Raw genomic sequence first — 18,207 nt, 5'->3', positions numbered from 1 at the left:
TTAGGCGTAAACACAAATATATACTCAGAAAGAAAGAACACGTGCCCAGGTCAACCCCGAAAATGCAGTTTGATAAACACAAAGGTCACAGGATTACGATTCAAAAAAACACACAAGATTACACAGCACATAGTCAACAACCAACCAGCAAAACATCTAAGTTAATGCATTTGACAAGAACAGAAATTCCTTTTCATGAAGTGCCACCGACGCGTGGCTGACACACTTATCATCGTGCTTTCTTATATAAAAAGCTTCGATTACCTCGCGTGTCAATTAGTGCTTGTGTCGCCACAACACCTGGCGTTTTCAAAAAGTGGACTGCATTGCGCCTGGGCCTTATCTTTGTGGATCGCGCAATGTCGAGTGATATGTGCATGAGGGTTGTTTTTGAGCGAACTCCGGTGTTCCATCAGACGAACATTGATACATCTGACTGATTGGCCGATATAAACGTTGTCACATGATAATGGCAATGAGTACACAATTCCTGTCTTGCGCGGGACAAAAGGCGAAGCATGTGTACTCATTGCCATTATCATGTGACAACGTTTATATCGGCCAATCAGGCAGATGCATCAATGTTCGTCTGATGGAACACCGGAGTTCGCTCAAAAACAACCCTCATGCACATATCACTCGACATTGCGCGACCCACAAAGATAAGGCCTAGGCGCAATGCAGTCCACTTTTTGAAAACACCAGCGTGTTGTGGCGACACAAGCACCAATTGACACGCGAGGTAATCGAAGCTTTTTATATAAGAAAGCACGATGATAAGTGTGCCAGCCGCGCGTCGGTGGCACTTCATGAAAAAGAATTTCTGTTCTTGTCAAATGCATTAACTTAGATGTTTGGCTGGTTGGTAGTTGACTATGTGCAGTGTAATCTTGTGTGTTTTTTTTTTAATCGTAATCCTGTGACCTTTGTGTTTATCAAACTGCATTTTCGGGGTTGACCTGGGCACGTGTTCTTTCTTTCTGAGTATATATTCGTGTTTACGCCTAATAAAGTCAGTTGCGAGTTAGCGCCGTCGTGTGTGTCTTCTCTTCTGTGTCCCGTTTCAAGCGCTACTTACGATGAATCAAATACGGCAGCCACTTCGGGGTTGGGGGTCTGAGAGGAACGAGGAGTAGAGGAGATGTTTACGCTGCACGACGCTGCTTGAAGTACAGACAAAGACACCAGCAGGGGTGCCCGGGATGCCGCGGACGGGGACAGCTAGCGGGTGTGCAGTGCTGCGAATGCGTCGGGTTGGCGGAAGTTTCTGACCACTGCATAAACTTTCACAGATTCTTTTCTTCATTTGTAAACATGAACAGTAACTATTATGTAGCTTTAAAGTCTTCTTCGTTGATATTTGATCATGTTTTACCTGTATCATTTCCGCTCGTGTTAATGAACAAGTATGAATGTTTTTTCGCTTTTATTGTTTGTATCGGAGTATTGAGCGAGTAGAAGCGTGGGAACTGTCCTTAAAGGCTTCGTCAGGCGCAACCCTTTATTTTGTATCATGCTTCATACGCGCGACTGTCAAGTTTTTGTATTGCGCAGTTTTTGTGTTTGCAGATTAGCAGTTGCCTTGTAACTCGTTTTCTAAGCCACTATTGTGTGTTGATTTCCAGTGTTTGAACGAACGTTGAGACCTACTTCGAATGCACGGTTTTCATAATGGACGAGAATAATGGTTTTGGAAGAAGTAGGGTTGAATATAGAAATGTGTCGAGTATAGTGCCCAAGAGTGGCTGGAGTGCGTAGATTTCAACTTGCGCGTCAGACATAACTTCAATACGGTGAGCCCTTGTATATAATTTTATTTCAGTTTTCTAGTGCCATCTTATGAACTGTTTGTACTCCTATCTTTAAGGCACTGAGTATTATTGTGTGAAGATATCCGAGACCGGGCTTGTTTTTTATTTGACAATTACTTTTAGTTACCTTGCAAGTTGTTTCAGTGTTATGTTTTATGCGATCTGTTTCGAAGGACCGACTATTTGTTTCACGTCAAGCTCCCCAGAACTGAGTGTGCGGCCCGGCTAGCGGAGCTGGTTTTTCGATCTTTTCAGTGTATGAGTCCTAGAGTGTGCATGCTATTCTGTTGTTATACACGTTGTCGGTTTTGTTATTCACTTGACGTTGTATGCAAGTGGAGTGTTTCGTCTGTGCTGGACAAGAGACTATGCGTGTGTGAACTGAAAACGGAACTCTACTAGGTGCACGCGTGTTTGGTGACTGATCCAGCCTAGATACTTCATCGACCAACATGTGTGAGAGCCTGTTGTTTGTCTTCTCGAGTCCGCATGCCATGTCATTTCAGTATCGCTGTCAGTTGGCGAAATTGTGTTTTTATGTTTTAGACTTTGTGAAGAGTGGGGGCACTCTTTTTTCGCTTGGGGCCAACACATCCATCATGCCATCACATCCAACGAGCAGAAACATCCAATTTCGTGCCAGCACATCCAACGTGCCATCACATCCAACGTGCCATCATATCCAACGAGCAGAAACATCCAATTTTGGCCACTGCATCCAACGTGCCATCACATCCAACGTGCCGCTACATCCAACGCGCCACCACATCCAACGTGCCACCACATCCAACGTGCCATTACATCCAATTTCAGCAAGTACATCCAATGCACCACACCTCCAACGTTTCATTACTTCCGGTGCAAATGCCCTCTTGATAACATCTTGTTTACGAACGTATTGAAAGGGCGCTGCAGTACGAACGAGTGAAGAAACAGTACACGAGAGTTTGTTATTTGCGATTTAACCTATTTTTAGTTCATGATAGTAATGAAGCCTGAAAGGGCTACAGTTTTATCCAGGATCGGGTATGACCTTCAGTGTCAGTGAGAGTAACTATTTTCTCTTTGCACTTTACGGGCCTACGACAACGCTTGCGTAAATGAGCGCCACTGCAAGGGGAAAAGAGTATGCGCCTTTATAACGTAATAACAAATAAGTTTCAATTTCTTGGGGTTTTGTATTTGTGTGCGTTTCTTGCTCCTAATAACGGAAGTACTTAATTCGCTATTAGCAATGGGGTCCTATTCTGGCCTCGCCATACGCTATTCGACGGGGTGGATGCGTCCGCTATCCATAAAGATGACGGGTAAACATTGCAAGGCTTAAAAAACAAACTTTAATTAAGGATAAATGAAAAAGAGGAAAAGGTTACAAGTCTAAAAAAGAAAAGTCCCTTCCTCTGGTTAGCTCCGTAAAAAAGTGGTGCTGTCTCGAGGGCTGGCAGCGGCAGACTGGTGGTCGTGGCGTTTCTGGACCCAGTCGCGGCACGGTTCCGCGTAACGTAACTCAACACCTCGCCGGGGTTGCAGGGCAGCGGGAGAAACGGGCCGAATTCCTTTTCCGGCCGTCCCCGGCTCGGAGAGGGAAGGAGAAGCACGCATTCACACGCACAAGAACAAACACACAACACACTAGTTTCACCCTCCGAGGGACACCGGCTGACTCGGAGTTCAGAGTTTGTGGACCCTCGCTGCGCAGGAATGCGAGGAGAACAGCAGTCATGGGCACGTTACCAGGAAAAAGTAACTGTGTTACAGCTGCAGGCGAAAAGCAAAAACGCCCGTGTGTGCGAGATTTCGGCGCACGTTAAAGATCCCCAGGTGGTCAAAATTAATCCGGAGCCCCCCACTACGGCGCGCCTCATCGCCTGCGTTGCGTCGGCGCGTTAAACCCCACAAATCAGTCAACCTAATTTGAGTGCCGCCGTGAAAGCGGAAGGTGATGACGGTTTTGCGAGAGACTCTATGTTTTGTAATTAACAGAACATTGAGTTTTGTTTATCCCATTGAGTTACAAAATATAAAGTTTTGTAACAGTTTAATGCCACTGTTCCGACTGATAAGTTTTTGCTAACTGCATAGTTAAACTATCTCATTCTCATTTATAAGTCACTTTGTTTAACAGCACGGAATATCGCTTAGTGCGCAAGAAATATTTTATGCAGCCATTATTCACATCAAAGCAGCGCCCCCTAATATGGGCGATGTTGGATCGCGGTTCATTGGTATCTCTGAAGCCCACATTCGGTACTTTTGTGAAATAAATCTTCCCTACTCAGAAGAAAATTTAAAAGAATGCATTTAAGGAATTTATTAATCAATTCAAATAACATTTACGAGAAAATCACACAAAGAGATGATCGAGGAACTATCCTCAACAAATATTTACAGGAGAAATCGCTTGAAAAGTATGCAGATTCATAAGTAGGCGCTAAATAATCCCAAGAGCACAGATGCCATAGATCCTGTCCATAAACAAATCAAAGGAAAAACAAAATAAAAGACAAATTTATATGTTCATGCACCGAACGCTCCTTAAAACCCCTAAGTTTTTTATGCTGAACCGAGATTTTCGACCGAAGGGGCTGCGGAATTCTGATGTACGTTCGCCGTGAGGGTCAGCCACCTGTCTTCCCCGAATTCCTGTCGACGCCCTTGAAGTGGGGAACGAGTGTGCATGGCGCCTGCTTGCGCGGGAACTCACCTAAAACTTTCGCCCCGGTTGGATCGGGCCACGGATGCCCTTTGTGTCGCTAAGTACGCGCAGCAGCTTCGTCTAGGCCAGGCAAGGGGGTGTCAAGGCACTATTTTTTTCCGCAGAACGTGCGGAAGCGAAAAAGATCACGGGATGGGAAATGCCACGGTGCGAATAAAAAAATTCTTAGGCGCCCAGAAACAGCCACGGGAGCTAGTCTTAATGCGACCGCTCTTGGTAACAGCTCCGGACGAACGAACTCGTTGACGGATGCGCGAGTGGTCGTAAACGAAGCCGCCTCCCCTCCGCAGCGCACCTACAGTCAGGATCAATTTGAAGGCTATCGCGGGAGCACCGAGCAAGCAAGACCAGAACGCCGTTCTGTGGCACTTTTTTTCATTCACGAAGATGAGATTATGCTGCCCTCCCTCACCCCCTGGCTGTTGCATAGAATTCGCTCACCCCCTTCAGCAAAGGCCGACTGCCGCAGTTTTTTTTTTTTTTTATTCCTTGACGTATCCGCGTTTCGTTCCTCGGCAACCTAATAACACCGAAGACACCTCGGCATTGCGGCATTGGGGAAGCAAATTACAATTTTTTTCTACACAACAATGCCCCGGCATGCCGGCATAGTTACCCTGAGAAGGCTGCGTATCAGTGCGAAGTATGTCGATGACAAGAGAAAAGGATAAAGAAAAAAAAAAACGAGCGTGTCCTTTATCGTTTTTTGACGGCAGTGCGCGCACTTCCTGGAACAGCCATGGGAGAGAAAACCTAGCATAATCCCGTTGTGGCTAATGCTAAAAAGTGTCACGCTAGGCGCTGTCGTCGCGGTCGGTCAGCGCTCCCGCGATAACCTTCGAATTGATCCCGACTGTACAAATTAAGGTTTTGCCCTGGGATACCCCTCTGTCCGTCCCCGAAGGGCAGGAGGAGGACAGGAACGCCTTCCCCGACGCGGTGTAAAAAGCCTCGACTAGGCCCATACAAAGGGTTGCGACTCGCTGGCGTCGGCGGAGGCCACACCTCGCTTTCGCCGACGGAGGGGGACAGAACAAAGCCACGAGAAGGGAAGGGGGTAATCGTCACGGCAGTGCCTATTGACGCTGCTGTCATTCCACCTTCCCTCTTCAGAAGGGTGAGCAACTACATCCAACGTGCCATCACATCCCACGTGCCATTACATCCAACGTGCCAACACATCCAACGTGCCATTACATCCAAAAGCATGTCAATACATCCATCGTGCCATCACATCCAACGAGCCAACACATCCAACGTTGGATGTGATGGCACGTTGGATGTACTGGCTCGTTGGATGTGTTGACTCGTAATCCTCTTTTTTCCGTCGGGGGAGGTGTCGCGAAGTCGAGGTCTCTTGATGTTGTTTGTTCATTTTTAGCGTTCTGTGCCCGCCGCCAGGGCTCTTGCTTCCAAGTGTTGTGTGTGAAAGCGGTTCGGCATCGGCGATGCCCTGGCCCCCTTTTTTCTGAGAAACTCCTCCGGCGTGTGCCGACCAAGAGACGCGGTTGTCGAGGGGGAAACCATCGTCCCAGCAGCGCCACAGTGGCGTCTCCTTCCCCCCGTGCCGTGTGCGCTGGTCGCTCTCGGGCTCCGGGTCACTCTTTACTTAGTGCGTTTTGTCTGAACTACTTTCTTTACACCCATAATTCTCCAAGCGCGCGTTTTCGGGTTCGGCCTTTTGTCTGTGTTTGATTTTTCCTTTTCACTTTGGCGGGAACATGGCTGATTGGAGCTAAGAAGCGTCTCCCCGATTGGCTGCAGAAAGCCTTGTTCCATTGCGTCCGCACGCTCCAGGATGCGCTTTTTCCCCCAATACGTCCTCACCGGACCGCTTGAAGCGAATATAACGCGGCGCCTCCGGCTATTGGGGGCGGCGGGCGGCCTGCACCAGGACTCACTTCAGAAACTCTGCCGCTCGTCGTCGTGCCCTCCCGCCGGGAGACGGAGATCCAGTCAGCCATGTCCCGCTAAGTACTGTTGATCTATTGACTGTCCTTCTCATTTATGTAACAAATTTATTCGTTCTGATTCTTATGTGCTAAATGTCATTAATGTTACCAGTAAATTAAATCAGTTAACTTTAAAACTTCTACAACGCCTTGACTGCTTCACTCCGATCGGAATGCTACCGTAGCGGCAGATATGTGACCAAATTACGCCGTTACAGTATTATGAGCAGCTCATGACACTGGCTGATGTCGAGAAAATAAAACGCCAATAAAACACATACTATAAGCTTGGAGAACGAGCTCTTTGTGGTTAAATTTAGTGCACATTCTTTTTAAATCAGTAAGAGTGGTGGTGGGATAAACAATAGAAGTTACGAACAAACACGCAAACATAAAAGCACCAGTGCGTACAGCGCGCACCATGCCGGCAGCAGGTACACAGCCGTCCGGCGCGTTGGGCTCGCCTGACACGACACTAGCCAACTGGCATAAGCGACATTTTCTTACGTGCCCGGGTTTTTTAATCATACCTACTGCTTCACCAAACGATTGTTATCCACCGTAACAAAAATAAACAGCGACAACCTTGTCATTGCGAGGATAAAGACAAGTCCGCACGGATATCTCGGAGCTCACTTGCCGTCGCAGAAAACATCACGACGCTTCGAATTACGAGTTCTAACCAACGCCTGACGACGCGGCTTGTCGGCGGCGAAACGTTGACGAAGGCACCCATTATAACTCGAAATGTCCCGGCGCCATAACATCGCAACGTAACCAGCAGCCGCGCGAGCAGTGGGAGGTCTCGGTTGCTGGGGCTTGGCTTGAAGGGTACCCACCTCGGCAGCTCCAGCAGTGATCGATTTGGTAAAGCGGCACCGCGACACGAATTCGCCCTTGCTAAAGTACTCAAGCGTATTCAGCCAGTACCTTGCGCGCTGACATGGCAAATTCACGGTGCGGAAGTCCCCTAAACCTTCATTAAATGCCCCGTCAATGCGGGATACATGCTCCGCGAACTCAGCGAAAGAGGCGAGCGAGCACAGCCGGCTCGAACCGAGAGGAGCGTAGGTGGCCATCTTGAAAATAGTACTGTATGCATTGCCTGGTTCAAGGTAGCACAGACGACACCTTGGAGTGGCTGCTTCAAATCGCCGAGCGGCTCCTCCGTTGGAGTAGACACTCGAGTGGAGGTTAGTTTATGAAACCGAAACTCGCTTTCAAGGGTCTTCTCGAGCGGAGGCTCGAGTGGAGGAGGGACTCAGAACACCGGGGTTAGACTGCGATTGATAATTTTGGTGTGTATGAGTAGATGTTGGAGATCATTTAAGTAATTTAGTCGTGAGTTATCGAGAAGGCTGGCATTGAGAATGTATTTCCTCGTGAAATTGTGGGTATTCCCAACGAATACGTTAAGTGCTGCCCGCAATTTTACATGTGGTGAATATGCCTTGATTAAGAGGCGAATGAAAAACCATTGCGGTTTTTAGGGGAAAGTTTTGTAAGCGTCATTAGTTGTCTTGGGCGGACAGTAGGAGTGAATTAATGTAGGGAAGCCACAAGGTCTTTCCGTCGCAGTTGGATAGAGGTCCGGTATTCATCAGGATCATAGTCGCACTCTGAAGGCATCCAGCTGGCTTGCGGTCTGTTTGCGAGCTTTGAAAGTGCAACCAAATGTGCTGTCTCATTTCCGGGAATTCTGGCATGACCGGGGTCCCATGTGATGACGACGCAAGTGTTACGATGGTAAAAGATGCTCCCCATTATTTGGACCTTATTTACTCGTGCGCTGTGTAATAGTTGATGACTGCATATACAAAGAAATCTTGTGCATTATCTTTGTGAACCTGTGTGCCTCTGTAAATGGAAATGGGTAATACGTTATGAACAATGTATCAGGTGAAAAGATGGTAATTTCTGGTTAAGCACCTTTAATGGTGGCATCTGGTGGTAATGAGCGAACAATATCATTGACTTTAAGTGCTGCTAAGTCGAACGAAGAACTAAGGACGTTTGGTTCTGCTTTAGGTACTACTCCAGTGTATATGCTTAGCGTATTGATTGGCAGGCATGTTTTCAATGTTGTGTTGCATATTTCGCTTGTTTTGTAGTTGAGGATCTGGTTAAAAACTCGTTAAGAATATGGTGATTCACGGCGGAGATGTATGGGGTATGCCTGGAAGCTGCGACGTATATTGTCCAATGGCTTCAAGAATGCTCCGAATCAACGCATTCTTTGCGATATCACAAGAATTGTCGGTAGTCATTACTCGAAAAAGCCGGCGGTCTTGCCCACTTTTCTCACGCACTTCTCCCTATCCCGAAGAACTTGCGGAAGACCAAAATTACAGCGGTCCACAAAAATATCAGCCAACATTGGACTTGCGCATTAAGATCGTGCTGAATCTTCGCTTGCCTTAAAATCAATGTAAATTTAGTCTATTTTTTCTCCAATTAAAATTGTTTGTCTTCATTGTTTTTATTGCAGAACAAGGTTCATCAGCTATGCCTTTTCGCATGCGGTGACGAAGCACAGCTCTTGACAAACAGAGAAAAGTGCATAGTAAGTGTATCCTGGCTTATTATTTTCCTATAATTCCTGTAATTCGGAAGCTTTCATCTAATTGCAAAGACAACTTGTTATCACATACAATAAGTGTGACTAGTAAAACAAATTGTACAGCGGGCTGTATATGGCTCAGATCCCGGTATGTGTGTGTGTGCTGTTCGTGTGCGTGCGTGCGTGCGCGTGTGCGTGTGCGTGCGCGTGTGCGTGTGCGTGTGTGTGTGCGTGTGCGTGTGTGTGTGCGTGTGTGTGTGTGCGTGTGCGTGTGCGTGCGTGTGTGCGTTCGTGCGTGCGTGCGTGCGCATGTGCGTGTGCGTGTGCGTGTGCGCGTGCGTGCGTGCGCGTGTGCGTGTGCGTGTGTGTGCGTGTGCGTGCGCGTGCGTGCGTGTGCGTGCGTGTGCGTGTGCGTGCGTGTGTGCGTGCGTGCGTGCGTGCGCGTGTGCGTGTGCATGTGCGTGTGCGTGTGCGTGTGCGTGTGCGTGCGCGTGCGCGTGCGTGTGCGTGTGTGTGTGTGTGTGTGTGTGTGTGTGTGTGTGTGTGTGTGTGTGTGTGTGTGTGTGTGTGTGTGTGTGTGTGTGTGTGTGTGTGTGTGTGTGTGTGTGTGTGTGTGTGTGTGTGTGTGTGTGTGTGTGTGTGTGTGTGTGTGTCCGACAGCAGTATACCCTTTGCGGCAAAGTCAATTTTTCTCGGTATGCTCTGTGGCTCGCAGTCTAATTCCTCGGAAAAAAATCATAATGCCATTGGCCGATAAGGCGACTATTATCACGCTTAGTTTTTTTATTTGAATTTGCATTATCAGTTACCTCGTTCTGAAGTGGTAAACGCTTGGTGAATTTCTGACTCGTCAGTATATGGGCTTCCGCAAGAGAAGCAAGGTTATAGAAAACGGCTTTATCTAGAGTTTAATCACAATTACCTTAAAACAAGTTTTCTGTCGGAGAAGTGCCCGAACAGCTGCATAACCATTGGAAGTAGTGCAGTAGTAGTGCACGGACAACTTTCAGTCACAGTTTTAAACAATTAAATTATAAGAGCAAGTCTTTTTACGTGCTCTCAATGCAAAATCATTACGGCTTCCGCTGCGGATACGTAAGAAGTTTGTTGTGCCCCAGGCTATTTTTTCCTCTTACCTAATTTTATTTTCAGAATTATATTAGTCGTAGTACGCGGCCATGTATTGGTGGGCCACTGTTTTTATGCCACTGAAGGGTATAACATGTGTTGAATTATTTCTTACTTGTCATAATTAGTTAATTCACCGTGCATTTGAACAGGCAATTGAACCTTGAACAGGCGACCGACTTCGAAGGAGTGATCGGCTTTCGCTAGCATATGCGCGCGAAGTCGTCCATCACGACTCAGTTGCACGCGTACGTAGGCTTTGAAGTTATAGGTGCGGAGTGCCTTAGGACCGCACAATGTCCGTCCGCGTCCGTGCGCATGACATTTACAATGCAAAAAATCGCACAGGTACCGGGAGGATTTGAGCCTGTGTCTGGTAGAACAGACAGTGTCAGTAGTCTTACCCATTGGGCTACGACCGTGAGTTAGTACCCGAGAGTCAACCGGCTTACTCCCTTGCCTGTAACGGTACGCAGTACCTTAGGACCTCCCAATGTCCTAAGGGCGCCAGCCCGTACAAGTACCGCTATCTCGTGGAGCCCGACGTAACCAGAGGCACGTTATTTGGCTCCGTCGCCTAGCAATATGGACGCTTGGCATCGTACACACATGGTAGCCCGCACGCTTTACACGCCAGTGAATACAACCTATACAGCCACATGTGAACACGGTACTTTCCAAATTTTACACACTTTTTGTAACGCAATAGTTTTCTGTTAGTTCCTTTTTGTGTATTTGGTGTGACTTAAGTGAATGCTCAACCTGAAGGTGGCCGAAGGTTAGGTCAAGACAGTATGTACGCGCAGTGAGGTCAACGCCTCGTACGGGCCAGTGTATCATGTATATGCGCACGGCAAGGTGAAAGAAACCGTAGCAAACGAGAGGCAGCCATCTCCACCATAGAGTTTCTTAGTAAGTGTACTAGACAAGAAACTGCGCCTAGGAATCCATATCTGCGTGGCTGGTTATGGCCTTATGGGAAGACCACAGCTGGTGGCTTGGCATGTCTATTGGATTCTTAAGCGTCTTGGGTTTGCTTTCTTCCCTATGCAGTGCTATGTCTACGAGGTAGCTGCTCCGGATGAAATGGTCGAAAGTCGCTTCGCTTCTCTTGCTTTGCTTGAAAACACGAAATTCGCTCCTTTGGTTCATGCGAGGAGAGCTGTGCTTCATTATAAGCAAGGGGGAGGACTAGTGTCCGCGAGCGACCGTCGGTACATATTTACATAAGCACAAGCCCACAGTGTCAAAACGTTAGTTTGAGGCAAGGAGTGTGCGCTTCCCGGTTAATAGCGCCCGGACATCTTCACTCTTAAAAAAAGGTCGGGGCATTCACTAATCGAATACTAACAAGTTACTTGTCCCAGTATACACTAGGTACTTAGTAACTGGAGGTAGTAAATTTACCACTAGTCAGGGTTAGTAACTGAAGGAGGCAGTAAGCACCACTACCTCCACTAATAAAGTCCTAGCAATAACACTCTTCTGAGCTGCATGCGTTTACTAACTAGTCATGCGTAACCTAGTCATAAGCACGACCTTAATCTAGTGCATACTACTTCCTACACTCAGTTAATTTCCTAACCATGCAGTTGCTAGTGGCAGAGCCTACGTACAGAACCGCTGGGTAGTAAGGTTCGTAAGGAGTTAGTAAATACGCCCGTTACTACCTTTTTACGACCTTTTTTATCAGAAAAATTGACGGAGCGGGTAATTAATTTGCCGTTGCGAAAGTTGTTACGAAAACACTAAAGAAAACACCGCGAAAACGAGGTGCTCGTTTTTGTATAGGTTCCCGCATAAAACCTTTCTGTCCTTTTCAAACTATTCATTATTTGAAATATCAGCAAAATAAGTCTTGAGTTTCTCCCGAAATTTCACATTATTGATAACTACAAGCTTGGTCTGCAGAGTTGTAGCCTTAACGTTCTGGTAGACTCCCAGTAAAAAAATCACGCTTTGTTTTTTTTTCTTTTGCTTTAAAAGAGCGAGTTTTATTTTATAATTATATAGTTACACACTCCTCTTAGCATTTTCGTGGCAGTATATTTAAATTTACGGCGTTTCAATCCAAGCCGGTAATCTAACTAAGGCGAGTGCACAGTATAATGGCGGCCCATGATGACACAGACGGCTTTGATGTGAGCCGCATAGACGCCAGCGCCAGATTTCTCTCTAGTGTATATAGTAAGAAACTCTATGATCTCCGCCTCTGGTACTGATTGCGTAGGTGCTGCAAGACTCCCGCATAGTCCGTCGTGGCGGTCCGCGGAGCGCGGCCACGCTACCCTCCGCCACGCCACGCTCCCTAGCACGACACGCACCGTAGAGGTAGCACGCCACGCTCCGTGCTACCTCTGAGAGTGGCCGCCTGTACATTTGTGTAAATAAATGTTGTGTTTCGAAAACAAAGGCTTCGGGGCCTAGTGGCAGCGTATTGGCTGGTGGCGCTGTTTTTATTTTGTTTGTTTGCTTTTGTTTTGTTTTCGTTTTTGTTTCCTGCGGCATCCTTCCAGCAGTTCGTCGTTGGGGAGTATCGGAGCGGACAAACCGGTTGCGGACCAACCGTTCGGCTTCCCAAATGTAGTGACCAAGGGTTTTATGATTGTGGCGAAGTCCCTTAGTTCCGCAGGAGACCAAATTCTGGATATTCTTGCCTAATAATGTACTGTCTGTGGTGTAAACCAGTGACGAAATGCTAACCTTCGCAGTCTACAGCGCCCCTGGGAAATCCGAAACACACATTGACACCTTTGTGTATAAGCACTTTGCACGGCTGAAGAAAGAACCAGAAACACCAGTCAATATCGTGGATGACTTACATGTTGACGCTATAAAACACAAGCAGGACTGGTTCCGAACTTTCGTTTTGGGCAACTTTTGTCTTGGACAACTTTGATCAACGGGGACGCGGGTGCGATACCCGGCCGCGGCGGCCACTTTTCTGGTGGAGGTGAAAAGCAAACGCCCGTATTTACCAGATTTGGGCGCACGTTAAAGATGTCCAGGTGGTCTAAATTAATCCGGAGCCCTCCACCACGACGCGCCTCATCGTCTGTGTTGAGTCGGGGCGTTAAACCGTACAATCAATCAATCAAATCAGCTTTTTAACACGACCGAGTATTACGCTCATTTCTCGATTTTGCCGTGCCGGCTAGCCCTCCGCTATCAGCCGTGCCCATCAAGCGTCCACGGAAGTGCGTCATCGGTGCTAACAGGAAACAACTGAAACACAAAGGTACGAGGGCTCGCAGGAATCGGGAGTACAGAGCAGCGGCTATTCGAAAGTCGAAAGGAGGGCAATAATACTACCACCAAGACGAAAAAAGATACCCGATTTGAGCTTGCACCGCGCCTGTGAAGTGACGTTCGTTCTAGGCGGCCTGTGTAGGCACACACTGGGCAGACACGGCCTCCGGCCGTGCCGCAATTTACGCCCCGCATCACCTCTACCAGACCGCTTGTATGACGACCAAAAATAATGCCGGCACCAACATTGCGTCACCTAGCTTAAATGGGGGCCATAGATTAAATCCAGGCTCTTAAAAACGAACGAAAGCCCAGGTCATAACCACAAATAGAATAAAATTCGTCCCAGTAAGAAATAAAAGCGAATATATGGCGTCTAATTGTACAAAACTTAAAATAACTTTTTCGAATTTTTCGCGTCCCTGCAACCGCCGCAAGCTCTGTTCGGCAAACGATGAATGGCGCCACGCATTCAATTCAACAAAACCCCGAAAGATAGCTCAGCATGCATATGATCCCAGAGAACAGCCACGTAAGACTCCTTGGCATGGCGCTACACGGAACGGGCAGAGACAATCTCACAATCGCGACAATAGAGGAAATCCTTGCCCATTTGGCCCACATTGTAAAACGTCTTGACAGGAGAAGAGGGGGGATACAAGAAATGGTAAAACTTACAAAGCCACTGATGATGAGCCCGATATTGTACAGCCTGCCGTACAAGAAACTTTCGCGCACTGAAGAAGGCCAAATAAACACAATCATCAGGGCAGTATATAAAGAAGGGCCCACTCTCGTCCAACATTTATGATCACAGCAAGGGTCTTTACATTGTGTGTTACAATATATTTGAAGAAACCAGAGATGCCAATCTCCTAGCGCAAAATGGGCTTCTGGAAAAAAAACGTGATTGGGAGCAGTCACCCTACCAAATATACGGACACCTCAAGAGAAAGAATGGCTGGATGACATGACCCAAATGTTACCGATCCAGTGACTTTACATAAAAGCTCCCCCTACTGAAAAGCATAGATCCAAATCTAACCCACGAGTGGTGACAACCAGGGATCACATTCCTTCGAGGAAAGTTCAAAAAGCCCGAAAACACAGTGTGCCTAGACGCCAGGACGTCCGAAAGTACGAAGGCAACAATTGTCTCAGTGGCAATGGCTGCGACTTCATTACCCTCCCAAACATAGGAATGCAATAGCGGAAATCGGAACCAACCTCTTCGTTATCCGCGTAGCGGAACTATAGAATAGATGCTTCAACGTCGTTACACATGCTCAAAAGTCCATTAGTCTTTTCGCTGCAGGCACTGTACCTAAACACTTCAGAAAGATTCTCGAATGCACAACAACGAAGTAAACATCCCATTAACACCCGCACACACGGGTCTGGAAGGAAAGGAGGCAGACTACCAAGATCCACGCGAACTCGCATACCACACTTCTTGTTAACCACGACTACCACACTCGCTTACGGAAAATGCCTCCTGGAAAAACGGCTCCTCATCCTACGCCTCGAAACACCAACCCTTCCCGAGCCACACGGTGATTTTCAACACGGAAGAATCGCAAATTCAGCGCAGGATATGCCCCAACACACATAACCACAAATCTTGATTGACTGCGAATTTTGGTAGAAAACATCTAACATTAACTTAAAGCCGTGTTAAATACCGGGAAACACCCAGGCTCTTCTGCGAAATCAGGTCATATCTAAGATAATGCCGAGGGCTGAACAGTGCATTCAATATATACTCCTCTGATATCGACACATGGAAGGATTCTCTTTTCAGCTTGTAGCCTGAAAATTAGCGTGAGCTGATTCTGGGGCCCTAGACTTTGGCTTCAACCCCTGGGATCTGCAATCTCATTACCCCGTTTTCCCAAATTTTCACTAACCCTTACTCAACAAAGGTTTTTCACGCCCAAATCTTAAGCCACACAATTGTATATGCCACTGAGTTTCTTCTGCCACGCTGATTAAGTCGAGTTCCAGTCACGGAATTTCAGTGTCTGGAACGAATACATGGTGAATACTCCAAATCCGTGCCAAAACGATCCCTCGACACCGAAGTAACGCCGTCGCGTGATACATCTTAAGACGTAAACGTAGATGTCATCTGGAACTTTTTTTTTCTTTCATGCTACAACGACCTCACTCATCCAACCACAGGGTAGAGGTCATATGATCCTGGCCACAAAGCGATTGTCGCTACCATTATTACAAAGCAATAAAGCGTTGAGCACGTTTACCCCGATGAGCACGTTTATTGGCTGTGCAACAGCTGCGCTGGACGTCCAGCGGGACGGCGCATAGCATTTATTGCCAGACAATCCAAGTAACGCGGGAGTGAAGCTTACCCGTGATTAATACAAGCAGCGAAGCGATTGCGATAAAATGTAACGAGAAAAATATCGGCAAGGTGTGTTCCCGCTAGTTTTTTTTTTTTTTGCCTAATTTTTTTATTCATTTATTAGTACCTCAAAGGCGCCCGGAGGGTTATTACATGAGGGGTGGGCAAACACATCAGCAGCTAGGCAACAAACAAAGAATACGATTTATCACGATAACCATTTTCAATGGCACTCTTGAAGTTGACATTACCGGTAATAGTGGCAATGTTGGCGGAAAGGTTTTTCCATTCGTGCGCAGTGAAATTTAAGAATAAGGTACGCACGGGAACTGATTATTTTTTGTCAGGCAATATTCACCCATTTTCCTGCGTCAAAAAACTGCCTGCACTACTATTGCATATTGTTCTATCCCTTCATGTTGTGCATCATGCCTCGTTACATCGGGGTGTGCATTACACACACTTTCCTGCTTACATTGCGTGAACACCTTATACCGAAGTTTTATCTCACTTGATATGTCGTCGTGCAGGCGTGGTGGCGAAGGCCAGGATGCGCGTACTGTTTGTGTTATGCCTGCACAAAGGTTTCTGACGAATACCGCTTATGCCGGTGCTATAAGCGTTTTTGGGGAGGTTAATTTTATCATGGTCATCGCAATCGCATCTTGTGTTCTGAGCAATTGTTCTGAAAAATTATACTTGATTTTTTTTTTTTCATTGATGTTGCGAAGTTTTTGGAAAATAACTGCGCTCAAAGGGCTGATCGCTTCTTTCAGTCGCATAGCATACAGAATCACACATGCAGTGTCTTAGCTCCAATATTACTTCTTTTAATGCTAGTATACAAAGTTGCAAGTATTTCACGGCTCATTGACTCACTGATGGCAGAATGTGCCTGAGAAGATAGCTAGCTACCCGTGAGCACTTGTGGGCGCCGTAGGCAATCCCATATTCGCTTTCGCGAATCCGGAAGAAAAGCACACGGTAATTTATTAATCTTCAAGCAGACTATTTTTTAAGTTCTCTCGCCGTGATACCATTTTTCACATATCAGTTTGAGTCAGTAAGCTCTCCTTATACAAAAGGCCCTATCTCACTTTTAAAGCAGAGCCTACATGTTCTTCACTGGTAACAAAATATGCCTACCAAATTGTAGGCGCTCACTTTGCTCAGATTGCTGAACATTCATTACCATGCTAAGCCTAGGTCACTGGCTCCGAGCTCTACTATTGCTGGTCTTTATGCTGGGCTGCGTTTTATACCGTCCAAGCTTCGTGTAAGTGGCGCATGTGGAGTAACTAGGCTTGAGTGCCGTTGTACCGCTTGGTAGTTGCACGTGCTCATAGGTTAAGGTTCGTCAACGGCTTACCGTGGTAGTACTACCCAGAGCAGTACTAGGCCCTATTGCAAAAATGACGCTACTATACAATTTCTAAAATGAATTTCTTAACTAAAGATCAAACAACTATTTTTTCTTACCAAACATTCAGCTCAATTACAAGGAAAATGGGCCGACTACCGAAGAAGATACCTCAAAAGGATCAAATGAGAACAAAACAGGGGTTTGTGTAAACGGACAGTGCATTGAAGTATCTACTGACGCTTCAGAGCCTACCCAACAATCATCGACAGTCGACACCCCCACTACATCAGAAATATCCACACCAAAACGGGCCGAAACGGAAAGCCCCACTACATCCGAAAGCACCACTACGTCCGGAAGCACTGTTGCATCCACAGGCACCGCGAGCTCTGAGAACTCAGTTGTGGAGAGAGCAATTTCGTCACAATCACCGCATTCGTCAACAAATAACGGCCCAGTAGCTATGCCATAACTTAAAGATTTCCCCCTTGCTTCTTAAGACGTAATAAAAACCATTCACCGTGCTAACATGCTTTGTTTCTATATCTAATCTATCCCATCAGCGCAAGTGCTTTGCAAACAATTTCGTCATGTTTTCTGAATTATGTAGGCAGAATTTGGCATCTAATAAAATGATTTCAAATCAATGTATTTCATTTCATTTCAATCAATCCTTAATGCAGACCGCCACAGGTCCAAGCAGGTGGGCACGATATAAATAAAAAGAACAAGCTCAGCCCCTCAAATAAGGAGAGCAAACTGGCTCCAATCCACGCTGTGAAGGTGGTTGGAAAGCTAAGCTTTAAACGACACCCACGACAATTGCCAATGCGACGTCACTTGAATTCACACACGTGGCTCTACAAAGAGCGAAACCAGTGGTTCTGCCAGCCGTTACCTGTAATTCACGGGGGCGGCGCCCCGAACGCCGCAGCAGCGTCGGCCACGGCCGGGCTAGAGCGGCGGTCGCCGCCGCTGTAGCCCGGCCGTGAGAGTGGAGAAAGAAAACCGAGAGGAGCGTCTTTGGAAGGGTGAGACAGCCGAAGGGTGCATGCATATTCTAACC

At 46.9% G+C, this 18,207-nt stretch overlaps 1 long non-coding RNA gene across 1 annotated transcript in view; it reads left to right on the top strand.

Annotated features, from left to right (window-relative positions):
* Window positions 1–17,756, top strand: part of LOC144144424 (uncharacterized) — a 50,218-nt gene extending 32,462 nt beyond the window's left edge. The window contains exons 4-5 of the long non-coding RNA XR_013317250.1: window positions 8,968–9,042; window positions 17,269–17,756. This is a non-coding gene — a long non-coding RNA (uncharacterized LOC144144424). The remainder of the gene's footprint in view (window positions 1–8,967; window positions 9,043–17,268) is intronic.
* Window positions 17,757–18,207: the final 451 nt, after the last annotated feature.

This window comes from Haemaphysalis longicornis, unplaced genomic scaffold (genome assembly GCF_048455015.1).
Source record: "Haemaphysalis longicornis isolate Haplotype H1 unplaced genomic scaffold, Haemaphysalis longicornis Haplotype H1 scaffold_7, whole genome shotgun sequence".
Classification (NCBI taxonomy): Eukaryota; Metazoa; Arthropoda; class Arachnida; order Ixodida; family Ixodidae; genus Haemaphysalis; species Haemaphysalis longicornis.
The sequence above is the reverse complement of the archived record's forward strand: the minus strand, read 5'-3'. Positions and strand labels throughout refer to the sequence as shown.